This window comes from Prenolepis imparis, unplaced genomic scaffold (genome assembly GCF_030444845.1).
Source record: "Prenolepis imparis isolate NDT839.2.m4 unplaced genomic scaffold, iyPreImpa1.0 SCAF_98, whole genome shotgun sequence".
Taxonomy (NCBI): Eukaryota; Metazoa; Arthropoda; class Insecta; order Hymenoptera; family Formicidae; genus Prenolepis; species Prenolepis imparis.
The window spans coordinates 60882-72647 of record NW_028141256.1 but is presented as its reverse complement, the minus strand read 5'-3'; the positions used below and the strand labels follow the sequence as shown (position 1 = coordinate 72647).

The following is an 11766-nucleotide window of genomic DNA, read 5'->3' as shown; positions in this document are numbered from 1 at the left end:
GAAATTTAATGTGTGTTTGTAGTTAAATTAGTAACTCACACAATTTGATTAATTTTTTTATTTTATATTATCTCGATTTTTTCCTATTTTCTATAATTATCTTATTAAAACGCGAATAGTAAATAATATACCTAATTATAATTAAAAAATATTTTCAAAATGTAAATTTTATTTTTCTTTGTTTTCTTGTACTTTACCTTCCTCTTTAGGAAAGATAAAAGAAAATTACTAATGGTAATTAATATACATATACATATTTTATTCATTTATGCATTCTGGTTTTACTTTATTTATCTTATTCCATGATTAAAAAATTATAATGTGAAAAAAAATTAATATTATTGCGCAATGTCATACATATATTTCAGAAGTCATAGAAAAATGTTTTAAAAGATACGAAATAAACATATATGTAAAATTATATATTTTGGCATGTTGAAATTATAATTACATTAAAGTTCGTTATTAAAATTTTCGTTATATTACAAGAAAAATAAACACCATTAATATATGTATAATATTATAAAGATATTAATAATAAAATATTAATTATTGTAAACATTAATATAAAATAGTATTGCTAATATTAATATTAACTATTACGTTATTGAATGTATTAAGTAAATATTAATAATAAATCAAATATTAATGTTTTATATCCTACATGTATATTAAATTTTCTATCTTATATTTATATTATATTATTTAACATATCTTTATATTAATATTTAATAGAGTGTTATAAGTATAATTAATATACATAATATCATATACACATACATATACATATATGTATAATAAGCATTACGTAAAAATTATTAATGTTTATATAAACAATAAAACTGAATAATATATAAAAACTAATTTAACATTAAATACATTTAAACACATTTACAATATAATACAATATAATTAGAAATAATCAAGAAAATAATTGAAATCAAGTGCTCACGTAAGAAACAGGTAATTTATAAATAAATAATATATATATAAAACATTAAAATATGTAAAAAATTATTTTAAATATTTAAGATATAATATTGGACATTTAATAAAAATGAGTGTTTTACTGTATTTATATTATATACGTATTCAGCTTCTCGATTTTCTGATTCGAACAAACGGTAAAAAAATTGCATCTGATCGTCCATTTCATGAGAACGTGTTATTAACTTGTAGTGAATACTATATTTTAAATATGAGGGTCTTATATTTTTTCCCGCAAATTCACGTATCTAAAATTAATATTATTTTAATTTTGATTGTTTTATCAATCAAAATTTTGTAATTAATTATCACGAAAAACGAGTTTATTAAATAATTAGCATAAATTATATTGATATACAAGATATCTCCGAAAGAAACAGAAAAATACGTACATCATTTACAATATATGATATGTAATACATTGTGATAAAAAATAAGTAATTATAACGAAAATTTCATAATAAAAAAAGTATAAAATTTACCTAGCCAAATAATTGTTTACCAGTATACGCATTATTAATAAGCACATTTGATACCACTTCTATACTGATTTGACTATAAAAAAATTATATATATAGATATATATTTAATTCATATACATATACATTGTATATGTCACATATGTATGTACATATTTTCACCAGACATAAATCGAAAGTTATAACATTGTCAAAAGTTCGTAGCATTGTGCTCTCCAGAACATTTGTTTACATTAAAATATATTTATAAGATGTTTTTAAATACAGGAAAAATAAAATTTTTATGATTATAAAGAAAATGATAATAAAAATGTTTAATGTTGAAATATAAACATTGTTAAAAGTGTCAGTGATAATAAACGCATTCATGGAAAAAGAAGTTGAATAAAGATAGAGCCACTTTTACTTAAAGAAATTAACTGAGTAATCTGAAACTAATACGTAAACTAAATTATTAGAATATAAATTATAATTATTAGACGAATTATTAGACTAAGCTAATCCAACAAAAGAGTCAGGCTTTCCATGACTTATTTGCTAAAAGAAACAGATATATGTAAATTTTTATTAACCTTTATTAACCCATTGTCGCGTCCTTCTTTATTTCCTGTTTGACATACAAAATATTTTTGATATGCATGAAGAATTTTGATCAGATATATAAAAACAGATTTTTTAAAAATGTTATTTGTATAGAATTTAGTACATTACACATTTTATAGTAATTTCACCTATCTCTAAATGCCATTTATAACTAAAATCAAAAGTAGTTATCTATTTGAACACTGGTATAACTACTTACTCTTTTTTTATTTTTCAGTGTTAGTAAACAAAATATATGCTAAAGTTTAAAATTTTTTTTATGTAAATATGTATACAGACGTATAATACAGACATATTTTCAAATATCTCAAATAGATGTGCAAACATTTGTTTCGCTTTAATATACACATGTTCAAATAATTAATTAATTGTGCCAACTAGATAATATTTATATTGGATGCAATTCTGCGTCACTTCTTAGATCTATAATATTGTTCAGACAAAGTTTAAAATTTGGTCTGGCATTTGCTACACCCCAGCAACGCTGCATCAACTGATATAATGAGGATGGACAATCGAGAGGCATCTGCAACTTGCCTCCCTCGCGTACGTAACTTATCACTTCGAGATTAGATTTTGTTGTAGAGTAAGGTTGCTCACCCAATGATGTAATCTCCCACATTAGTACTCCGAATGACCAAACATCGCTCTGAGAAGTAAATATTCCGTTCGCTAGGGATTCCGGTGCCATCCAGCGAACAGGAAGCAGACCTTCACCTTCCTAAAATAAAATTTTAACAAAGATAAATATCTTATTCTAATTATCCATTTTTGCAATAAGTATTTTTAAGCAAGAAACTAATATTTTGCATTATACATTTTGTTTACTAATATTTTGCATTATACATTATATACATATATATTGGAGAAATATATACAAAAATATATGCACAGTCTTCATTTTTCTTAAATTCTATATATATATATATATATATATTTTATTAAAGATATATATAATATTATAAAAAGCTATAATAGAAAAACACTTTCAAAAAGTTTCATCTTTTTTTATTAATTATATCTACCTTGCGGTAATAGTCATTTCTGTAAATATCTCTAGCAAGTCCGAAATCACCGATTTTGACAATACGATTCTCACGATCTCTCGCAGACACTAAACAATTTCGGCACGCGAGATCTCTATGCACAAAGCGCAGCTCTTCTAAATAGCAACAGCCTCGCGCAACATCTTCGCACATAGCGAGCAAGTCTTGTAGACGCAAAGCGTGTAAATCAGAAAGTTGTAATATTCGACACTCTCTCAAATATTTTAGCAGATCAGTTTCCATTAATTCCAACACGAGTAATGGAGAATCCTCGTCTAAGCAAACAGCTAATAATCTTAACACATGTTCGTGTCTAAAGTGACTCATAAGCTTAGCTTCTTGCAAGAATTTCTTTTTTTCTTCGACAGAAGCACACTTTTCTAACATTTTTATGGCAACGGATGTCTCTGATCCCGGTTCTTCTAAATCCTTGACATTCCCTTGATACACCTGCAAAATATTGAAAATTAATGTAACTTTTATTAAACAAGAAAAGATAATTTAATTTTATATAACATTATACATATATATTTTAATTTATTTTAAATAATTCAACGAAAAAAAATTAAGTGCATATGTATGTCTCATAAAAATTAATGTATTACTAATACTTTTAAAAAGTTGATTTATATATCCGAAAAAATTGTATTCCCATCTTAAGTATATGCCACTTATCATTATAATAACTTCCACTAAAATAAGCGCCAAAAGGATCCTCTTAATTTAGGAGGAAAATTCTCTAAAGAGATATTCTTAACATGCAAGAATATATACTTAATGAGATGTTTTTCTATCCGTGTATTATTAAAATTATTAATCGATATAACAAAAAACAGTCTTACAAATGGACATTTGTTACTTATTACATGTATATTTAAATGTTACACATATAATTGAATATATGTTTTATGTGTTTGACATAGTTAAATACACATTTTTGCTTATTATGTTATTATTTTTAATATTAATTGTAAACTTATAAATTTATTATAAATTTAAATAATTTTATTTTATTAATTTTTATTTTAAATTTTTATTAATTTATTACATTTATTTATCGCGGCGCTGAAGTTGCAAAAGAAATTGAAAATATATTCTCAATTTAAAAAATGGAAATATTCTTATCTATTAAGAGGACTTATTAATGCATTTCAAGAAAACAATTTTTTCGGTGTAACATTTACTAAGAAATGTGTATTTCTTATTTCTACATTTAAACATTAATGACTTAAAATATGACGTTACGAAAATTTTACCAATCCGAATGCGCCGCTGCCAAGGAGTTTCGTTAGTGTGATTTGCTCACGTTTGATTTTAGTCAGCATAAATTTATTTGGATTATATTGCAACGCAGGACTGTATAGCGCATTATGCTGAAAGTTTCCGATAAGTACCTCATGTAGAATCCTAGTCAAAACTTGCTCGTTATCTTCTTTGCGTTGTCGGTATACTGTTATAAAGTTATAATATATTTAAATAATATTATGCAGTGCAAATTTTAAATTTTGCTCTTATAACAAATAAGTTAATGTTTTTTTGAAAAATCTCTCCACTTATTACATTAATCATAATTTGTAACTAAAAAAATGTGTATCAAATACTTACAACAATAAATAAAGTAGCAGATGCAGATTACAATAACGATAGCAACAATGCTTAACATCAATGTTAGATTATATTGCGTAGCTCGATTTACCAAATCATCACCTTTGTTACATAAAAATATAGTTTTAATTTTCTTGTCTTATTTGAATATTTCTACTTATAATTTTATCATTAAAAATATTTAATTCTTAAAATTCTGTAATACATTTATATGCATGTCAAATACACAGATCATATTAAAATATCTACATATTATCATATTTGCTTACCAAGTGTTTGAAAAATAAATCTTTCATCAGATGGCCATGTAAAGTTCTCGTACTCAGGATATGTCAGTATCAAACGAAACTTGTATAAAGTTGCCGGTAGCAAGTTTTCTATATAATACGTTACTGTCTTATTATTCGTCTCAAAATTATCTGCCATTTGCCACTTTTGCATCACATCATTTTTGTATTCCAGTACGTAATGGCTCGTCAAATTAACGCTAGGAATCCATGAAATATTCATATTGTTTATGCTAACTTCGCTCAAAGTTATATTGTTCGGTTCCGAGTACGTGTACACGGTTGTGCTCAAACTGTCATTATAGAGATTGGTGTAGTTGGCTGGATACACACGTACATATACTAAGTATTTCTGTTCTGGTAGCAACGATTGGATTATTGTAGAAAATTTGATGTCTACTTTATTATTAATAAATGGCTTTTCTATCGGTTGCGTACTGTTCACCGAGTTAATTGTTTCCCAATATACTCTATAAGTTACTGTCGCACAATTCAGTTTCGTGGGTAGCATCCAATAAACTGCCGCTATAGTCGGCGTCAGAACCTGAACGTTCACATTTTCTGGTGCATTGAGTTTGCTTTCGTTAGTTCTTAGTATGACTTCCGATCGGAATTGCAGGTCCATCGAAAATTGATCAAAGTAAAAATTGCTCACAGCTAGCTTCAGCTTGTATTTTGTAAACGGTGTTAAATTCTGAATTTCATAATGCCGCTCGTATGTCTGCATATAGAATTCATCGAACTTGTTACTAAGGTTATTATTCAAACAGCTTACGTAGATGATATATTTAGGAGTTGGTATGTTGTTTTTGCATTTGTGCTTGCGAGTCGATTCTGTCGTATTAAATTTCAAAATAATACTGTTCGCTGTTATTTTTATTATTGTAATATTATAAATTTTTTCATCAGGTATAAGGCATTCCTTCCGAGGATATGGTTGTAAGAAGGATGATTTACCAACGATATTAGGGGATTAAAGTAATCCGTGATGTTTATTATTTGCACGTGTTTAGATGCGTTTTTTTCACTGTCGACAAGTGCATACTTCTTTTTTAAAATATAAATATGAGAAATGCGTTCATTTTTATTAAGTTTAATTATATAAATGTTTGTTTCATCAATTATAAAATATTGCAGAAACTCCGTGCCAATTGCAGCGATTGAAATTGAATTACATTTATTTATTATAATGTTCGCCACAAATAATTCGTGTTTATATAGCCAGTATATTATTGGCTCCTCTGTATTTGTGATGTCAAGCTCTCTTTGATAATACAATTCTAAAAATTCTAGATTGTATGGACAAAAGGTCATATCGTATTTTAAAAAAGATTGCACATTTCTTCCGTCAAGATCCGATTTCATTATTACATACTGTATAGGTGACTCTGCATCAAACATTTCTATCCAGTATAAAAATCTGGAAAATATATATATTATTATATATGTGTATTATAAAACATAATTTTAAACGTGAAGTTAAATAAAATAATAAGCTTAAGTTATAACAATTTTATGATAATTAATGATTTTATGATTCTTTATATCTTCATTACAAAATCATAGTATATTATTGCAAAATTAGAAAATAATATAAATTCTTAAGTGAAAGACACAAAAGTTTTTATTTTTTCAAGTGAATAAAAGTTAAAGTACCCCATAGACGGTTGTACAGTAAAATGAAAATAATTTTCACTGCTCAAAATTTTATCATATTTGATTATGCTATTTTGCCACATTGTTAAGTCCAGCTTTATAATGGATTTCCCTGAGACGTCATATTCCATCCGATATAGATTTCTTCCTATCCAATCGATGCACAGAGTGTGTGTATTTTTTTTTAAACTAGTTATTTTCGTAATATTATTTTTATTCATATCCCCTATCATTAACTCTCGTAGTATATAATCATGCTCATCCAATTGGATCCAATAAATTTTATGTTCTGCTACAGAATAAACCACTTCTATTGCATTAACATTGCTATTAAGGGTAAAGAGATTGACGTATGTTCTTGAATCCAGATCCCATATTGCAATAGTATTATTCACTGCAATCAATAATTGAGGTATCGGATTTTCGTGCGTCGTTGATACGTTCATTAAATCTGTATAAGGACCAGCACCAGCTTTAGTATGCGCTCGTACTCGATAATAGTACGTTGTATTAGGTTTTAGATTATATTCTGTGCACTCCATTGTAGTTAAAATAGTTTTCTCGTCAAAGATTTGAATCTTTTTTAGGTTCTCGATGAACCAACATTGCACTGTATATCCTTGTATCACTTTATTTTCAAGTGTAGGTTGATTCCACCTGTTAGATAAAATTTAGCCTTTTCATATTTAATAAATTTTTAACAGTATCAATATTTTTATATTTCTATGTTAAATTTTAGAGAAAAAAAGGATATAGACTAAAAACTTAGATTCTTCACCTGAATGTCACAGAAATGTTGATTTTTTCATTTAGAAATCCATTGAACTCTACGAATGTTCTTGGCTCGCTCGGAATTTTTCCTAGAGATTTTAAGATGGTACATATTTATATGTATGTTGAAGTTGATTATCTCGGTAAATTAAAAAAAAAAAATAATAATTTAACGTGCAACGAAAATAAAGAAAGAAGAAAAAAAATTAATGATATAAAACAAACAAGAAAAATAATGAAATTGATAGTGTTATCTAAATTTTGCTTTATTTTACATACAGAGTCTACATTGTTTCTCTCTTTTCGACAGAATGCATTTTATATTATCATTGTTATTAGAAAATGGTTTAATATTTTTTTTTTTATAATTTTTACTCTCTCTTGAATTTACATTTTGCTTACAACTTGTAAATTTTTTGTAAATTTTTTATTAACGTTTTATATATTCATTGCATCTTACCAATAGATTCTGGGTTCATGGACATATTTGGATATGTAACTTCATCTACTTCATTGACTTCACTTCTTATAGTCACGCTTTCAGAATAATTCTGATCCGGCTGGAGATTTTGTAAAATGAGATGATTGTTGTTTTCGGGCATTGGAATATCCTTAATAAAATATAACATATAGAAAAAATAAGTTAGACAGCTAAACCAGAAATTCCACGGTATCATTAATGATAAATAAAATAGTATATATAAAAATATATATAAATAAGATTACCATAAAAAATGACATCGTATGTCAAAATAAATAAAATAAGCATAAAATTTCTTGTTTTTTAATAATTTTAGCTTGATACTTTATAATTCCATTCCTCATTTATAATGTGTTAAATATTATGTAATTTTATTTCTAAAATATTTATTCTTTTTATTTTTCATTATATTTTCGTGCAAAATATCAAACATGATTCTTATATTAAAAAGAAACTCACGCAGAATAGGCAGAATAAGGATTATTTAATAAGATTTCATAATTCTGTTTCTTTTTTAATAAATGTTATATGAAAAATGTTATATAAAATGTTATATAAATGTTATATGAAAAATGTTATATAAAATGTTATATAAATGTTATATGAAAAATGTTATATAAAATGTTATATAAATGTTATATGAAAAATGTTATATAAAATGTTACTTTCTTCGATTCTTGAAGCGATTTTGCTGATAGTTATAGTTCATGATTTAGTTTTTTTGCGATTGTTAGTTAACTTTTTAAAATAAGCGAATTTACTTTGTAATAATCCGTATGTTTTAATTAAAATTTCAATAATAATGTTTATATTTCAAGAATCCAAATGTTTAAAGTATTCTCTTTTATATGTGTTTGTGTGTGATTATAGAAATTATATAAATTTTTGTACTTAAAATCTTGTCGAAATTCTTTTTGATTATGGTTATATCTTTTAACGCAAACAAATTCTGGAAAACAGGATACCATAATCTTTCGATTGACATTACCACGATATATAAGAATAGGTGCATATTCTACATATAACTATTTAAATGGATATCTATATTCATATAGCTATATAAATGGATATACTATAAATATTATATATATATATATATATATATATATACATCTATAATTGTTTACTAGTTAGATTGGAATAGATTGCTGTTACGTATTATTGTTCATTTAACTTTTGGCCCTATAAAGTTAATTGATACAATTTGAATTTTACTATACCAATTTAGTCGACATTCCTTTATATGTATATAGCACAAATGCAACTATCCTTGATACATCAAAATAACGCGAACTCATTGAATTAATTTAGTTAAATAAAAATTAATTGACAAAAGTCTTATTAGATAGATAGATAGATAACTTTATTCTCCCCCTTGGGGATTGATGGCGCTTTTGTGAGGAGCGTTCCCGAACCTCTTACAAATACTCTTACATTCCTCCTCCTCTCTTTCCACTCATCTTTACATTTCTCCATACGCCGCTCATATCACCTGTCACAACCACACGCCGCAATTACTTAGCTCTACTTCTCGCTCGCATCTACGACTTAGCCTACCCTATCTATCTTTCTTCAAAGAGAGAGAGAGCGCTGTCCCTAACTAATTAACGCATCGGCTTCCAGTTCCTTCTCATTTTCTCCACATTCCACATTCATCCTTCCATTCTCCCATCCATCTCCCTCCCTCCCTTATCTTAATCCTCCCTCCCTTCACCCCTTTTCGCTTCTAACTCCCTCAACCACCACTCTTCCTCTCCCCCCTGTTCCAAGATTTCCCTCAACCTCTCCCACCAGTTCCCCACCCCTCTACATCCCTCACATTCCCCAAGCACATGTTCCCACGTCTCCTCTTCCCCCCCACACACCCTACACCTCTTCTTCTCTTCCTCTTCCCAGTACCTCGCCCCTTTCATCTCATTATTCATCCTAAATCTGATCATCCTCTTCCACCTACTTTCCCCCCAACCCTTCCTTAGATATTCAGGCACCCCCTCCTCTTTAATCTCTCCATACCATTTATTATATCTCGACTCTGTAATCTTCCCCCACCTTTCTTCTCTCTGCAGCTCCCTATCCCGCTGCTCCCATTCCTCATACACCTCTTCCCCCCTTTCTCTTCCTTCCTCCATTTCTCTTACTTCCTTCCCTTTCTCTTCAAAAAACTCCCTTCTTTCTCGCTCCCATCCCGATATCTCTTTTCCTTCCCTAATCCTCCTTTTCATTTCCTCAAAACATTTCCTAGCCAGCAGTCCCCCCCCCCTCTTCCAGTTTCTTCTCGAACTTTACCGCCCTCTTTCCTGCCACTAATCTGAACTTGTCTTTCCCTATTTCATCTCTTACCATGTATCCCGGTGTACACCAATCCACCCCTAGCGTCCATCTAATCCACCTTTCCTGCATCGCCTCCACCTCCCTTCTTTCTTTCCATCCCCATATTTCCGCCCCAAATTCCAGCACCGTTCCTACCAATCTTTCACACAGCCATATTCTCTTTTCCCAGTCACTTCCAAATCTTCTCTTACCAATCCCCCAGACCTGCCTTATTACCGCCCCCGCCTTCCTCACTCTTTCTTTCACATGTGCCTCTTGCCCCCCATTATATTTCAATTTATATCCTAGATACGTAAACTCCCTCACCTCCTCCATTATCTTCCCCTTCCACCTCCATTTCACTTTCTTCATTCTCCCCCCTCCTTTTCTAAACCTCATCACCTTTGTCTTTCCCACATTAATTTCCAACTTCTTCTTATCGATATACCCCTGTAGCTTCCCCAACATGTGTATCATCCCTTCCTCATTTTCCGCCAACAGCACCATGTCATCTGCATACGCTAAACAATAGACCTTCTCCTCCCCCAGCTTTACCCCACCCCATCCCCCCTTCCTCAATACCTCCTCTACATCCGCCAACACTAAATTAAACAGGTGCGGGCTCATTGGGCACGCTTGCCTCACCCCTCTCGCCGTCCAGAAATTCTCCCCTATTTTCTCTCCTACCCTCACTCTGCTTTTTGTTTCCCTATACACCTCTTCTATCCTGTTTCTCAACCCTTCCCTAACCCGTCTCTCCCTCATCGCTCCCATTAGCACTTCCCTGTCTACCGAGTCAAAAGCCGCTCTCAAGTCCACGAATGTTGCTACTACCATTCCTCCTTTCCTACTTATTTGCCTATTCACTAAATAATTTAGCACATATATATTGTCAATCACCCCCATCCCCTTTCTAAATCCTGTCTGACTCGGTGGAATCATTCCCTTCTCTTCTACCTCCTCCTTCAGCCTTTCCGTTAGTACTCCTACATAGACCTTATACAGCGTCGGCATCAAGGTTATTCCCCTATAATCCTTCACTTTATCCCCCGCTCCCTTTTTAATTAACGGCACTATTATTCCTTCCTTCCACTTCTCTGGCCACCCTTCCCCCCTCCAAACCTTGTTGCAGAACTCCCACATCCATTTCTCCACCCTATCCCCACCATACTTCCACACCTCATTCGGAATCCCGTCTGCCCCCGTTGCCTTTCCTTTTTTCAACTTCTCCACCACCTTCCTTACCTCCTCCCTCCCTATATCCCTCTCCTCATCTTCCCTCACCCTACCTTTCATTCCTTTCACTATTCTACCATCTACTCCTCCCAACAACCTCATAAAATACTCCCTCCATTCCACCTCCTCTATTCCTTCATTCACCTTCTTCCACCTCTTCCTTTCCCTATTCACTATCTTCCATACCTCTCCCTCCGTCCTTGCCTCCTTCGCCTCCCTAACCCACACCTCATTTTCCTCTAATCTTTTCTTTCTACACAACAGCTTGTATTCCGCCTTTATCTTCCTGTAGTTTTCTCCACCCC

At 30.2% G+C, this 11766-nt stretch overlaps 1 pseudogene; it reads right to left on the bottom strand.

Annotated features, from left to right (window-relative positions):
• Window positions 1–2378: 2378 nt before the first annotated feature.
• Window positions 2379–8095, bottom strand: LOC145947540 (proto-oncogene tyrosine-protein kinase ROS-like; annotated as a pseudogene).
• Between the last annotated feature and the right edge of the window lie 3671 nt (window positions 8096–11766).